The following is a 17,121-nucleotide window of genomic DNA, read 5'->3' as shown; positions in this document are numbered from 1 at the left end:
TTTCACCCCATCTTTTACCAATATCTTAAAATTTTTGTGCTTTAAAAGTTTAATTGTATTTTGGAAAGAAAAAATAATTAAATAATGATAGAAATGTTTTGGCTGGTTCATATTTTGTTCTCTACCAGAGATCTGACGAAAAGCCTTTCTTAAAATATGTTGCATAGAACACTAATCCACAAAATATTAGTATTTCCCATTCTACTACAAAACATAAAAGGGGGTTCTGTGAGTAAATAACTTTGAGAAACACATTTACTTAGAGTTCCACATCTCAGATTACTCCTTAATGGCAGATACAGATTCAACAATTAATTCATCTACTTATATATGGCCTTTTGACCTTAATATAATTAACCTCTCTGAGCTTCATTTTCCTAACCTCTCCAGACACAGCAATTCTGACATGAATGGTATCTATATTACAATTTTAGGTTTTAGTCTTTTCATCATCAGTTATCTCATTTTTAACCTTACATGAATACATGGACTCTCAAGCTTTAAAATATTTTATATAACTGAGACAATATGGGGAGGACAGCAATCACGTATCACAATAAATTCAGGTGAATTGAAAAGTTAAATGTTTGGATGGAAAAGACAGAAGAAAAAGACCCCGCCACCCACCCAAAACAACTGTTTTAAAAAAAAAAAAAATTTAAGTATACAGGAAGAGCCATTTTGTATCAAAATACCAAGTATAAACTATATACAGAAAGGCCTCTAAGGTGAAAATTAGAACTAGATTGAAAGCAAATTTCCAATTAAAAGAGAAAGTTTCAACATCAATGCCAGTCTTAAATATTAATATTTAATGATTTATTTTTGGCTGGGCACAGCGCTCACACATGTAATCCTACCACTTTGGGAGGCCGAGGCGGGACGGATCACTTGAGGTCAGGAGTTCGATACCAGCCTGGCCAACATGGTGAAACCCTGTGTCTACTAAAAATACAAAAATTAGCCAGGCATGGTGGTGCACGCCTGTAGTCCCAGCTGGTCGGAAGGCTGAGGCAGAAGAATCGCTTGAACCCAGGAGGCGGAGGTTACAGTGAGCCAAGATCGTGCCACTGTACTCCAGCCTGGGGTGACAGAGCGAGACTCTGTTTCAAAAACGTAATAATCATAGTAATAATAACTTACTTTCAATCTTTTAATGAATGCTAGCAAAACCACTAAGAATAAGATGAACACACTAATAAAAAATAGACAAAGGATATGAAGATAATTCAATGGAAGATAGACAAAAAATATTGCCTCACTAAATATTAATATTTAAGATAACAAAGTTAAAATAAGTTTTCTCTATTAAATAGGCAAATGATCTCCTCTAACCAGTTACTGTGCCAAAGAATTAGATCTAGGAAAGGGTTTTGTTTAAATATAAGGTAAGTCATAAGGTTGCTTAGTTTGACCTTTCCATGGTACCTTAATTTAAAAAAAGAAAGGAAACTAAGACTTTGATTTTTCATTTTTACTTATCATAAATTGTGTTTTTACACTAGGGGATAAAAATTTAACAGAAATAGGACTCAACTGCTTTGTAAAACTAACATCATGTGCACTAGTACCTAAGAGTATTTACAGAGTACCCACCATTATTCATAGTAGCTGTGTATGAGCCTCTGTGCCCCTGTTAGTGTTGGAAGGAAAATTAAACAGTAATAAACATCAAGATGCCCTTCTCATTTATGGATTAGTGGAATTCTTTTATAATCTCTCCTTTTTTCCCTCAGAGATAGAAACTCTCATGGTTGACATTTGAAGCCTAGTGCAAACTATGTTCAGCAGTTAATTGTGATGACAAGAATGAGACGGAATTAAAAGTATTCTGCAACATCTTGTGAAGTAGGCCTAGAAAAAGCCAGATATTTACAGACGTGAATATACAGATGTGTACAGAGAGAGAAAAAAACTTGTTAATGAAGATAAGAAAGGTGTTCTAACAGTCAGAAAAGTATAATATTTGCAGTCCTATCTAATATTTTCTGTGTGGACCCTAGAAGTTTGACCCTCATTTATGGGCCAGAGTAGTATTTCCCCTTTTAGGACCATTAAACCCCTAGCGATTTCTAGCCAAACCCAAGTGTTGCATATTATTCATGACAAAGCTTAAGTAGACACTTAATCTTTAAAAATATTCACTCAGCCTTCAGGAAAGTTCTAAAACCTGTGTTCAAAATGCCAACTCACTGGGGCACGGTGGCTCAGGCCTGTGATTCCAGCACTTTGGGAGGCTGAGGCAGGCAAATTGCTTGAGCCTAGGAGTTACAGACCAGCCTGAGCAACACAGGGAAACCCTGTCTCCAAAAAAAAAAAAGAAGAAGAAGAAAAGAAAGCCCGGGCGCAGCGGCTCACGCCTATAATCCCAGCACTTTGGGAGCCGAGTAGGGCAGATCACCTGAGTTCAGGAGTTCAAGACCAGCCTGGCCAACATGGTGAAACCCCGTCTCTACTAAAAATACAAAAATAAGCCAGGTGTGGTGGTGTGCGCCTGTAATCCCAGCTACTCAGGAGGCTGAGGCTGGAGAATCACTTGAACCTGGGAGGTGAAAGCTGCCGTGAGCCGAGATCGTGCCACTGCATTCCAGCCTGGGCGACAGACTAAGACTCTGTCACAAAAAAAAAAAGTGTCTGGTACTAGCAGTTAGCTGTAAAACCATTCAGTATCAACTAGTATAATTTTCTTTGTGCAAGTATCATCTTGATTTTAAGAATTTTTTTTTTGTTGTTTTACCCATAACCCTGAAGCATGCCAAAAAGAGAAAGAGTATACTAAAGTCTGGACATATTTTTAATACTGTTCCATAAATCACCAGGTAAAAACTGCAAGTAAGACAAAGGTCCATTTACCATGCAGAGAAAACTTACAACAAAAGCCTTCCAACTATAGGTTTCTAGCTATGTTGAAAATGAAGGTATCAACATATATGATACAACGCATTCAATACAGTGAATTTATACGGCAAATCAAAAAGGGCCTTTGAAGAAACACAAATAACAATACAACCAGGATTATGAGGCCTCCAAAAAACACACTTGACGAAACTGATGCTTTTTATTATCACAGAGTACACAGCCTGAGAGTTAGGACAGTGTCTTTGGCTACATTGCAAACACTTCAGCTATACTGCCCGGCATATAAAAGATGCAAAGTCATCAGGAGAATGGAGGAAGGGAAGAACTAAGGCAGTCTCTCAAAATGTGTTCCTTGAACCATGTGTGACTGCAGATTACTTTAGATGCTTTATTTGAAAAGCAGATTTTTGAAGCTCAGATTCTCCTGTTAATACACATCCCCACGGTAACTCCAGCCCCTCACATCAGTCAAAACAGGTAAGAGGTGACAGAACCCTCAGTGTCAGCAGATATATGTTCACTGCTTATGAGTAAAATACAACAAAATGGGAGAAAGGGATATAAGGGAAGGGAAGAATGTAGAGATGGAAAGCATTTACTTCTTATTCTGAACCTCATTTTTCTCTCCTTCCCACATCCAAATATGCACAAATATTCACATAAAATATTGGCTACTTCCTTTCCAGTCAATAGGGACTTCCAAAAAGAATTAAGATTTCAAGAATTATTTTGAGAAAGCAGCCTGGTAATTAGCAAGGCAAGCTTAAGAATAAGTGAAGTACAACCACAAATATCTTTTATTTTAAATGAAATGGAAAAGCACAGGCACTGTGACTTAAGCCAAGGAATTTTCCCCATCACTTCTTCTATCCTATCAAAAAATCAAACGTGTCTCTCTGCTTGAGTTCAGATTAGAAGTTTGGTGGTCAAGTTCAAAGCTCTTTCCACAAAATCACATGTTTACAGTTAAAAGTATTCTAGGAAAAGTAGAACAAACAAACCAAAAAAGTATTCTAGGCATAAGATATGGACTAAGAGATCTTCCAACTAGAACTTTTTTTGTTTTTTTAAGGCGAAGTCACCCTCTGTCACCCAGGCTACGGTGCAACGGCACCATCTCAGCTCACTGCAACCTCCACCTCCCCAGTTCAAGCGATTCTCCCACCTCAGCTTCCCCAATAGCTGGGATTACAGGCACACGCCACCATGCCCAGCTAATTTTTGTATTTTTAGTAGAGACCGGGTTTCACCATCTTGGCCAGGCTGGTCTCGAACTCTCGATCTCAGGTGACCGCCCGCCTTGGCCTCCCAAAGTGCCGGAATTACAGGCGTGAGCCAGCCTAGAACATGTTCTTTAAGAACAGAAATTTTATCTGTGTTATTCACAGTTTGATCTCTAACACCTAAAACAGTGCCTGCTCTTATAAAGGTAAGATATGCCTAAATTGCTAAACAAAAATACCAAAAAATGTAATGATTCAAAGACAAAAGAAGTCTATCTAACAACGACAAAAGAGTCTAGGCATCCCAGCAAGGTGAGAAACGGCCCCATGCAATTTTATCCAAGGACCTAGGGTGACCACTGTTCTATTATTTCAACATGTGGCTTCGAAGGTCACATGTTTGATGTCATTCCACTCCAAGGCCTACCCTGCAACATAGAAGAGGTAGAATATGTGTGTAGAAGAATACAGGTAGAGCTCCTATTCCATTCCACTGGAGCCAGGTTGGTTATGTGACCACGCCTGTCTGCAAGGATGGCTAGGAAATATAGTCTAATCATGTGCCCAGGGAGTGTGAAGAATAGGCAGCAGTCACTGCAAGCATTTCAATGAAAAAATGTGGGATTCTAGGTGAAGATGTCTAATAGGCAGTTGGACACAGAGATCTAGAGTTCAGAAGAAAAGCCAAAGCCAAAGATACAGATGTGTCAGTCATTAGAAAACAAAATACAGGTCAGTGTTTCTCAAAATTCCAGCCTCCAGACCATTTGCATCACAATCACCCTGTGGGTTTGTTAAAAATACAGATTCCAAGACTCCACTCACTGAATCAGAATCTCTAGATAAAGCCTCAACATCTTCATTTATAATGAGCTTCTAAGTGATTTTTATGGACACAAGTTTTAGAAACATAAGCAAAGGGAATTGCTACCATTGATACAGAGAGATAAAGTTACCATAGCTGAGAGAACATGGCCAAGAAAGTAATTGTTAACATGATCCTATGGTTTCTGGACTTTGTCACTTCGTGCTATTTGTTAGACCAGTAGTTCTCAAGTCTAGCTTCACATTAGAATCACCTGATGAGCAACCCCCTCTTTTTTATTATTTTACTCATTTATTTATTATTTTTTAAAAGACGGAGTCTCACTCTGTTGCCCAGGCTGGTCTCAAGCTCCTGGCCTTAGGCAATCTTCCCACCTGAGTCTTCTAAGTAGCTGGGATTCCAGGTGCAAGCCACCGTGCCTGGACTGATGAGCTTTTAAAAAATACTGATGCCCAGGCTTTACCCAAGACCAACTGAATGAGGTCTCCAAGTGCGAGACCCAGGCAGTAGCATTTAAAAAAAAAAAAAAAAAAAAAAAAAAAAAAAAAGCCTTCCACATAATTCAGAGATTTAGAATACTGCCAGGATTGAGAACCACTGTATTAGTCAAACTACATTACAGGCTCTTCATTCCAGAATCTCAGATTGTTACCCTACCCCAGAGATTGCAAATTCTGGGGTAAAAACTCTGCTTTTAATTAGCTGTGAACAAAAAAAAAAATTGAGAGATTTCGCATTTTAAAAATCTGGATTTCTGACTTCTTTTGAAGCAGGCCATGCTGGGCTTACATACTCAAATAGCAAAGATCGGCTAATAACAAGAAGCAGCTGCTCCAATCTGGCATTCATTCCATTCCCTGCCTAGCTACTCTAACTCTATAAGTAATATAGGATAATAGGAGCATTATCACCACAGATAAATATGTGAGCTGTTTACCTGTAACCATTATAAGAACTTTATGCGTAGTGAACGTATTTGTGTACACAGTAATTTAAGTCAATCTTGTAAAAGCTTTCACATCCTCGGCCTCTTTATGAATCAACCCCTCTAACTTCTTCCTTTGAGACCTGGCATTTGAACATAAATACTATCTTTCATCAAGCTCTTGAGTAGTAAATACACATTGAGAACCCTACTTCAAAGGCCTGGGCTATATGAACCTCTAAATTCTCCATCTCCTAAGAAAACAGGGAGAAGCCCAAAAAATTCCTGATATAAGTTCATGCCACCCTACTGTACCCCACATTACCAACCTCCCGGTAACTTCCTCGAATTCCCTGAAGAAGTTAACACAATGGCACAGTCCACATTGTTACCACACATCCTACCCACACCGTGGATGACTTTCAAAATTCACATAATCTGTGCAATAATGTAGGTTCGTGTAGGTTGACCATCTCCTCTCTCTTCACAATTCCTTAGCCATATGTGTAAATCCTAAACTCTGCCATTCATTATCGGGTGTTCTGCAGCTACATTTTTATTGCATTTTCACACTCTAATCACGATGTCTTATCCTTCGGTTTTTTTCACTCCTACAATAACTCCATCTCCACTTTACAAATGCCCTTAGTCTCCTATATTTTTGAGCAATCAATGAACCCCATTCTATTCATTGCCCTTTCAGCCTAAAGGGCAGTATTTGGATCACTCTATAAATACCAACAATTTTTCTGCCCTTGCAATTCTGATGTATCATCTTAGCCAATCCAAAGCCTGAATCAATTCCAAAATCTGTGATTTCCTCACAGATATATACTTGGATTGCCATAAAGAGAAAAAAATCACACTAGAGAAAAATCACACAAACCAACAGGTTGGTCCCACTATAGCTTCATGGTCTCTAATTTCTACCGTGTTTTCAATTCTGCTGAGTATTTTATCATTGATGACCTCAATCTCCCAAAATATACTGTTTCAAAAGTTTCATTTTCCACCACAATCATAAAGGTGTTGCCCTGGGTTCTGACTTTATAGTTCATCAGTCTTGTCTAACTACATCTCATTGGACAATCTCAATTTTGAATGTAACTCCTCCCTTGAAACCATTCCTCCTATATATGGCAATATATACTGTACACACAATAAATAAAAAATACAGATATTTCTCTCTGCCTTATTTCCACATCCAACAAGCATGCCTGTTAATTTTCTACTTCCTAAGTATCTGTCAAATTTAACCCTTTTCCCCATTCCAACTCCCCTTCTCCAATTCAGATATTCATAATTTCTTGTTCAATCTCCAATGTCATCTTTAAAAGTCATCCTCTACACTGAACACAAAATAAACTATAATCTCATTAGTTTACCTTACCCCTCCTCTCCCTACCTGGTTAATATTTCTCAGCAGTTAATATTTTCTTAGTAGTAACTGCTAATAGGATAAAGCTCCTACAGTGAACTTTTTCTAGAACCATAGCACAGGATAAGGGTTGCTTTGTCTTCCTCAAGCACTTATATAGCTTCACCCTATTTCAGATTATGTTATCTACTTGTACATTCATTTCACTCTCTAAATGGTAAGCTGGCGATATAAGCATGGTGCCCTACATATAAACATTTGTACTACTCAAAAAACATTTGCACCACTTAATTAAACCAAAGATGTTCTATAGTATTGTTCTCTGTCAAACAGTAAATTGCCTAAGATAAAACTTGCTACAGTAAAATTAAACAGAAAATCTACTCTATTTTTTTTTAAAAAAGTATGAAAATACTGAACACTACTTAATCAAAAATTTCCATAAGTGAATACAGAAAAGTACCCCAGTACTTTTTTTATTTTATTTTTTTTATTGTTTGAGACAGAGTCTCACTCTGTTGCCCAGGCTCACTGCAACTCCGCCTCCCAGGTTCAAGTGATTCTCGTGCCTCAGCCTTCCGAGCAGCTGGGATTACAGGAGCATGCCACCACACCCAGATAATTTTTGTACTTTTAGTAGAGATGGGGTTTCGCTATGCTGGCCAGGCTGGTCTCAAACTCCTGACCTCAGGTGATCCACCCACCTCGGGCTCCCAAAGTGCTTGGATTACAAGCGTGAGCCACCCAGGCTGGTCTCAAACTCCTGACCTCAGGTGATCCACCCGCCTCAGGATCCCAAAGTGTTTGGATTACAAGCGTGAGCCACCTGCCTGGCCTTTATTTTTTAAAATTTTTTGAGAGGTTCTCACTCTTATCACCCAGGCTGGAGTGCAGTGCTGTGATCACAGCTCACTGCAACCTCAACCTCCCAGGTTCAAGCAATTCACCCACACCAGCTTCCAAAGGTACCAAGCGCACGCCACCACACCCAACTAATTTTTTTGTTTTTTTTTTTTGTAGAAATGGGGTCTCCTTATGTTACCCTGACTGGTCTCGAACTCCTGGGCTGAAGCTATCCTCCCACTTCAGCCTCCCAAAGTGCTGGGATTACAGGCGTGAGCCACCACACCCAGCCCCTAGTATTCAAAAATAAAGTATATTGGCCACTTGATGATACTCTTGTTCCATATTTTAAAACATTATATAATATTTTAAATCAGTTCCATCCTAAGATTTATCACTATTATTTTATTCCATTTTGAGACAGAGTTTCGCTCTTATTGCCCAAGCTGGAGCGCAGTGGTGCAATCTTGGCTCACTGCAACCTCCGCTTCCCAGGTTCAAGCAATTTTCATGCCTCAGTCTCCTGAGTAGCTGGGACTACAGGCATGTGCCACCATGCCTGGCTAATTTTTGTATTTTTAGTAGAGACAGGGTTTTGCCATGTTGGCCAGGCTGGTCTCAAACTCCCGGCCTCAAGTGATCCGCCCACCTTGGCCTCTCAAAATGCTGGGATTACAGGTGTGAGCCACTGCGCCCAACCACTAAGGTTTATTATAAGATCTCATAACTACAAGGGGAGAAAATGACCTGAAAACAACTCATCCTAAGTCACTAACTCTTGGTAGAGTATGGCATGTTTCTTTGATACGAAATGAAATAAATCCTGATATATTCTGAATTTCATCTACAAGCATGTTTTGAAAAAAAAAAGACATTATAATCATTGTGTAAATACAGAAACAAGGTGAGCAGGTGATGACACACTTGAAATGTAGATAACTTTACCAGGCATGCCCAAATATGAAAGTGATCACTTTCAGAGTGGGGCAGGGCAGTGGGGAGTGGGCAGCAGGGAAAAAGACAGAAAACTTGACACATGCTCTTTTCTTCCATTAGCTGTTTTTAATTCAGTTGCTTCCAATGATTCTACACTTCCATTAGTAAAACACATTTGAATATAAACCACTAATACATGTATGCTAGATTTATAAAGTATATAATGTTCTACAACATGAAACACATAACAACGTGAAAAAAAAAAACAGCTAGGGCATAAAGTTCCACTGCCAGTAATAGGCCTGTGGAAAATAGTGTGAAAGCAAGGTGGCCCTGTAACACCCACCCAGTGGTGGCAAACTACAAAAAATAAAAATAAAAAATTTAATTAAATAATTAATTTTTAAAATGGTGCTGGAGAGAGCAAGAAGGAAGACTCATGTGGTCAGAATAATAACCACTTTTAGGGGTGTGAACAAACACAGTGATGATACTGGTGTCAGGTCTGGAATTTGACTTTACCTTACCTACAAGGTTATAAATTAGACTGTTACTGTTTCCTGGATCCTAGCAGACTTCTGGGTCAGAAAAAAAACTTTATCACTCATAGCACGGCAAGCAACACAAGCATTGGCATGTTTGTGTCAGTTCGCTCTGGTACCACGTCCAGGGGTAACGTGATATAAGCCTAGATATATGTGGCACATGCAGTGGGTGTGGGTCACAACTGAGGAACACTGAACTTTTTACACCAAGCAATAAGCAAGCCTGCTATTTGACAAACCGGGAGACATTACTGTGGCCTTCAAGATTGCTCATTACAAACACATCTCTGAGAACTACCCTGAATAATGAGTGAACAGAGTCTTGCATATCTCGACAAGATGTGCAGAAGTGTAAGACACCCACAGAGGACTGTCTCTCCTAACAACTGGGAGCCAGATTTCCCACAGATGGAAAAAGGAGATAAAAGTATGAAATAAAGGAAAAGGTACTGCCATGATCTCATAGTCATGAATACATATAAACACTGTATAAAAATAAATGCAGAACTAAAAGTCTGTGTGTGTCTGTGTGTTCAGATTCTTGGCTTCAAAAAATCACTCTCCACTACAGAAAGCCTGTGTTCCTTGGAGAAACACCTGCATTTAGAGTGAGGCAGAGAAGCCTGAGACTGAAACATCTTATGTCAGAAAGAGGTGACCAAAGAATGATGTCGACATGTCAAAACAACACAGATGACCCTGGTTTGGTGATGGATTCTTAGATATGACACCAAAAGCATGAATAACAAAAGAAAAAAAATAAATTGGACTTCATGAAAATTTAAAATGTGCATCAAAGAACATTATCAATAAAGCAAAAAGACAATTAACAGAATGGAAGAAAATATCGCAAATCATGTATCAGGAATAGCTTAATATCATACTCCTAAAATTCAACAACAAAAAGACAAAAAACCCAGTTTAAAAAAAAAAATCAAAAAACTCAAAACAGACATTACTCCAAAGATATACAAATGACCAATAAGCACAAGAAATGATGTTCATCATCACTAGTCTCATTAGGAAAATGCAAATCAAAACCACAATGAGATACGACTTCATGCTCACAAGGATGGTTACACACACAGACACAGACACAGACACAGACACACATGGAATATAACAAGCATTGGCAAGAATGTGGAGCAACTGGGAACCTTCTACATTGTTAACAGGAAAGTAAAATGGTGCTGCCACTATGGAAAATGGCTTGGTGGTTCCTCAAAAAGATAAGCATGGAATTACCATATGATTCAGTAATTCTACTCTTACAAATGTACCCAAAAAACTGAAAACACGGACTCAAAAGAGATATTTGTACGCCAATATTCACTGTAGCATTTATTCACAATGCCAAAAGTTGAAAACAATTCAAATGTGGGTTTCTGTACCCACTAGAATTAAATTAATTCTATTCAACACTGTCAATAGAATTAATGCTCATGAATTGTGTACTTAAAAATTACGTAAATGGCATACTTTATTGTGTTATATATATTCTGTCACAAGAAAATATTTGAAAAACAAAACCAACCAACCAACCACAGAAGCTAACTTGAAGGGACTCTCACTGGCCAAATTTGAGCATCAAAATAGTGACAGCAATGAATTACAACCCACTGAATAAAATAGGAATCTATTAGTCCATACATACATAAACAAAGTTTTGTCTGTTTTAAGGGGGTAAAGAGGTGAAGAGAAAGTTCTTCCTTACAATAGAACGCCAGCATAATAAATAAAGAATGGGCTAACCACCCATTAAAACCTATCATATTTGTTTAGTAGGGTTGGACTGCCATAACAAATTATCATAGGCTTAAACAACAAACTATTTATATTTCTCATAGTTCTAGAGCTGGGAAATCCAAGATCAAGGTACGAGCAGATCTGGTGTCCAGTGAGGACCTTCTTCTTGGTTTGACAATGGTTGTCTTCTCATTGTATCCTCACATGGTGGAGAGCAAGCTCTTATGTCTCTTCTCAATAAGGTACCAATCCCATTCATGAGGAATCCACCTTTATGACCAAATCTTACCTCCCAAAAGGCCTACCTCCTAATACCATCACAGTGGGGAGCTAAGATTTCAACATGAATTTGAGGGGACATAAATACTATGTCCATAATATTAATAATTAACTTGGGCAAAACCATCAGTGGATGCTAAAACTAGCAGCTGAAAGTGAACAAGAAATGATACAATCACATAGTTTCAAAGTATCTCCACACAAAGCAATTTCAGGGGGAAGGACAACTTAATAGTAAAGAAACTTTGCAGACTCCATTTTAAACAAGTGATAAAAGTCAAAGATACCAATAAGGGCACAAACCAACAACACGTGCAGCCTATAGGAAGAAAAAGAATTCAGCGGCTGGGTGCCGTGGCTCATGCCTGTAATCCAAGCACTTTGGGAGGCCAAGGCAGGCAGATCACGAAGTCAGGAGTCCGAGACCAGCCTGGCCAACATAGTGAAACATCGTCTCTACTACAAATACAAAAATTAGCCAGGTATGGTGGCACACGCCTGCAGTCCCAGCTACACGGAGGCTGAGGCAGGGGAATCACTTGAATCTGGGAGGCAAAGGTTGCAGTGAGCCAAGACCACGCCACTGCACTCCAGCCTGGGTGACAGAGTGAGACCTCGTCTCAAAAAAAAAAACCAAAAAAAACTTAGCATCACTTCAGGAACAGTCCTGGCAAAAACGTACAACCTAGACCTAATCTCTAATCATGAAGAAATACAAGACAAACCTAAACTGAGAAAGAAAAAAAACAACTTGCCCTGTATTCATCTTGCCAAAAACAATAAACCATAAAAATCAAGGGAAGACTAAGGAGCTGTTCCAGATTGAAGAAGCCTATGAAAATGTGATTTGTGAGCCCAGATTAAATTTTTTTGCTATAAAGCACATTACTGGGGGCATTTCTGGAGACATTAATGAAATCTCTAGTGAAAGGTTACAGGAGTTCTTTCAGTTATTCTCGCAATTTTTCTTTTCTTTTTTTTTTTTTTTTTTTTTTGAGACGGAGTCTCACTCTGTTGCTTAGGCTGGATGGAGTGCAATGGGTGATCTCAGCTCACTGCTGCCTCCATCTCCTGAGTTTAAGTGATTCTCCTGCTTCAGCCTCCCGAGTAGCTGGGACTACAGGTGTGTGCCACCACACCTGACTAATTTTTGTATTTTTAATGGAGATGAGGTTTTGTCATAATGGCTAGGCTAGTCTCAAACTCCTGACTTCAAGTGATCCACCTGCCTCAGCCTCCCAAAGTGCTGGGATTAAAGGCGTGAGCCATCGTCCCTGGTCAGTTTTTCAAATCTTTTAATATTTTCTTCCTACAGGACAAAGAATCACTTTGTACACCCCACTGACAGAAACAAAAACACTGACATGGCTTTCCTAATTGCTCAGAACATTACCAACAGATACAACTATTCTCTTTGCATGGTTTACAATGCATTAAATCTTTTTCTACAACAACAGCTATTTTCTGTTCACAAAGTCTTTCAAGTAGGAAAGCTTCAGTGAGCCCACCTGATATAGAGACCAGCTTACAGAAGCCAGATAGATGCCAGGCAGTAAAAGCTATAGCTACTGTGATAGCATAAAACCTGAGACATTATTGAAGATACTCAAACATCAAGTGAAGACATAGGCAGATATGGACAATACAAATACTCTCTATTCCCTGCTTTTTCTTCATAAAAATTATGTTTTGTTATTTGTTAAATATGTATAATTCATATTAAAATGTACGCTACATGAAGTTGAAGGCTTTATATTCCCAAAGACTAGAAGAACATCTGACACATCAGACACCACAAGAAATATTTAATAAATGAATGAATATACCATCCAGAATGAACTCCATACCCTGAAAACAGAGAATATACCTTGTTTTAATGCCCATGGTATAGTTATGGAAGCTGATCAACTAATGAACCATTAATAATCATGGATTTTAAAAGTAAAATTACAGTACAGGCAACACTATCATCACAGAATAATTAGAATACAGTATGTCAGAATCTGTGTAAATTACTATATATCAGAATCATGGGATACAGTTATGGCACTACTTAAAGGAAATTTCAAACTACTTACATTAAATAAGAAAAATAAACTATCCAAATTAAAATGTTAAGATTTTTATTAAAAACAAAACACATGTGTAAAAGCATTTTTAGCAGGCAAACTGACATCTATTAATATTTACAATACATATATATACCCACTGACCCAGAAATTCTGCTTCTAGTAACCTATCTTATAAAAACTAAAGTACTAATTCATGAAAATATTATGTACCAGAATTTACTGCAGCACTGTTTTGTACTGTAAACAGAGTGACTAGCTAAATTATTTGGCATATCCTCACCATGAACTATTACTTGGCCATTAAAAAGACTCAATTTGGTTGGATTATAGGCTCATGCCTATAATCCCAGCACTTTGGGAGACCAAGGCAGGAGGATCGCTTGAGCCCAGGAGTTCAAGACCATCTGAGGCAATAAAGCGAGACCTCATCTCTACAAAAAAGTTAAAAAATAAAATAAAATAAAATAGATGGGTATGGTAGCGCACACCTGTGGTCCCAGCTACTCGGCAGGCTAAGGCAGGAGGAATGCTTAAGCCTGGCAGTTCCAGGCCACAGTGAGCCGTGATCACACCATTGCACTCAAGCCTGGGCAACAGAACTTTGTCTCAAAAAAAAACAACAAAAAAGACTCAGTTAAACAATCAAAAACCCTAAATGTTTATGAATATAGAGAAAAATATGGAAGAATTTATAGCAAGATGTTATCATGGCTGTGGCGATTAGAGATGTATATATGTGTTTTTATTTCATTTATGTGAAATTTTATATGCATACACAAAATGTTTTTTAAAAAAGACAGGAAGAGAAAAATAAAATTAACATAAAAACTGTTATTTTACAAACTGAAAAATCACAATGGCAAAGATATAGAATCAACCTAAATGTCCATCAATGGATGACTGGATAAAGAAAATGTAGTACATACAGACAATGGCATACTATTCAGCCATAAAAAAGAATGAAATCATGTCTTCTGCAGCAACATGGATGGAACTGCAGGCCATTATCTTAAGTGAAACAACTCAGAAACATAAAGTCAGAGACTGAATGTCCTCACTTCTCACTAATAAGTGGGAGCTAGATAATGTGTACATATGGACATAGAGAGTGGAATGAGAGAAAAGAGAGACTTGGAAGGGTGGGAGGCGACTGAGGGATGAGAAATTACTTAATGGGTACAATATACATTATTCAAGTGGTGGGATACACTAAAAACCCAGACTTCACCACTACACAATATATTCATGCAACAAAACTTCACTTGTATCCATTAAAATTATACAAATAAAAAATAATAAAAATAAATAAAAACAATTAAGTTAAAATAAATTTATTTGCAGATATTTCTTTGGAGGAGAAAGATAAGCCACTAGATGATCTAATTTTTCAAAGTGTTTTACAATTCTGCTTTTCACATAGGTCTTAATTATATCAGACATTATCTGGATATATCAGGCTCCAGTGTCACGTTTTTTAAATGTTTATCCCAGCACACTATTTATTGAAAAGTTCATTCTTTCTCCATTGGATTTGTAATGCCACTGCTACTATATCCCAAACTCCAGATATATTTAGATTTATTTGCAGATTCTGTTTCACTGGTCTATTTGACATCAACAGTACAACACTGTTTACATCACTACAGCTTTATAATTACGCACATATGGTATCTTGAGTCTTCACGTCTTTTTCAAGGCATTTTTGCCATTTAGCCCTTTACTCTTTCATCTTACTTTTAAAAATCAACTTGTCAACTTCCATGCAAAATAAAAAATAAAAAAATTTTGATTTTTGACTGGAACCAAATTAAATTATCACCTTAATTTGAGGAGAACTGATATTTATATGACATTGAGTCTTCCTAGCTAAGGATGTCATGATTCTCCTTTTACTCTGATTTACTTTTATTTCCTTTAGAAATGACTTGTAATTTCCTTATATAGGTCTCACACACTTTTGGTGTGTTTATTCCTATTATTCATTACAGTTTTTATGGTAAAGTATTTTGAAAACAAATTTTCTAATTTATGCTGATAGCTGATCTTATTACATTGAACCTTGCTAATTTCCTAATAGTTCTTGTAGTCTATAGACTTTCCTAGATTTTCTGCATAATTATATTATCTTTAAATAATTGTGTTTTTCATTCTAATTCTTACAACTTATTTATTTTTCACTTTACTGTAGGGGTTGTTACCATGTTGAGTGGAAGCAGTGACTAGGTGTCATTGTTTGGTTCTGATTTTAAAGCAAATGTTTCTAACTTTACCACTCAGTATAGCAAATGCCCAATTACCCAGTCAAGGAAATTCTCTTTCCATTCCCAGCTGGCTATTTTTATAACTACTCAGTGATGAATTTTATCAAAGCATTTTTTTCAGCATCTATTCTATTACTTCTTTTGGAAGAAACAGTCTGCCATGGGTTCTGAATGTCCCTGCACATAATTGCCATGTATGTCAAATTCCAAGACCAAACTATCCACTGACACTGAACAGTTTCTGAGGCTGGTTACAGAGACGATTAAAAAGGTTAAGGTGACCACAATGTGACTACCATGGCAGGTCACTCCCAGGGAAAAGAGGACTAGCTTGCTTTCTGCTTTCTACAAAAGGTACCAAGCTCTTGACCCTGGGTTCCACAGCCACAGTGTATCCCACTGTGTGCATAGCCACCATCTCTGCCAATCACATCGCCCTGTGGGATTTGGGGACAGGGAACCTGCACTACAATCCTGATCCTCTTGCTGACTGCTGTGCTGTGAATAAAAATCTGTCTTGCTCTGATTCACCGAATCTTGTCTACTTTTGGCATCTATGAAGTTGTGACAGTTGATGCCTTGCCACTCTCTATGAGACTGGGGTTCTTTTCCCTGATAGTTCATAAGAAATCTTTACAAGGCTCCTTTTACAACTTCCAATACCACCACTGTGATGTCATTTAAAAACAAAAACTATCAATTGATTTAAATGTGTCCATCGTTTCCTTCCCACAACTATTCTATTAGATGCCCTCTATAAGTAATCAAAGCCAACAATGATGGAGGCCCTTGCAAAATGTGTTTCCCAAAAGAACTTTATTAAAGAAACTGAGATAATGCCTTACGATACTCTTTGTAAGAACCCAAGTATTTCCAGAATACTTCTGAAAAAATGCCTTACTTTCTAATTAAGCAAACCTATCAAATTAAGTTCTAATTAAGTAAACCTCATAATCCATACCACACATTAATTTAATAATTAACTTGCAAAACTACATCAATAGTTTTTTGTTTTTTTTTAAAGACAGAGTCTCACTCTGTTGCCCAGGCTGGAGTGCAGTTGCATGATCTCAGCTCACTGCAACCTCCACCTCCCAGGTTCAAGCAATTCTCCTGCCTCAACCTCCCGAGTAGCTGGGATTACAGGCGACCACCACCATGCCTAGTTAATTTTTTTTTTTTGTACTTTTAGTAAAGGCGGGGTTCTACCATGTTGGCCAGGCTGGTC

The 17,121-nt window shown here is 37.8% G+C and overlaps 1 protein-coding gene across 50 annotated transcripts in view; it reads right to left on the bottom strand.

Moving 5' to 3' along the window:
• The window catches only part of PPHLN1 (periphilin 1), a 123,944-nt gene that overhangs the window by 79,421 nt on the left and 27,402 nt on the right, over positions 1-17,121 (bottom strand). The gene's annotated exons all lie outside the window — the stretch shown is intronic.

Source organism: Macaca mulatta, chromosome 11, assembly GCF_049350105.2.
Source record: "Macaca mulatta isolate MMU2019108-1 chromosome 11, T2T-MMU8v2.0, whole genome shotgun sequence".
NCBI lineage: Eukaryota > Metazoa > Chordata > Mammalia > Primates > Cercopithecidae > Macaca > Macaca mulatta.
The sequence above is the reverse complement of the archived record's forward strand: the minus strand, read 5'-3'. Positions and strand labels throughout refer to the sequence as shown.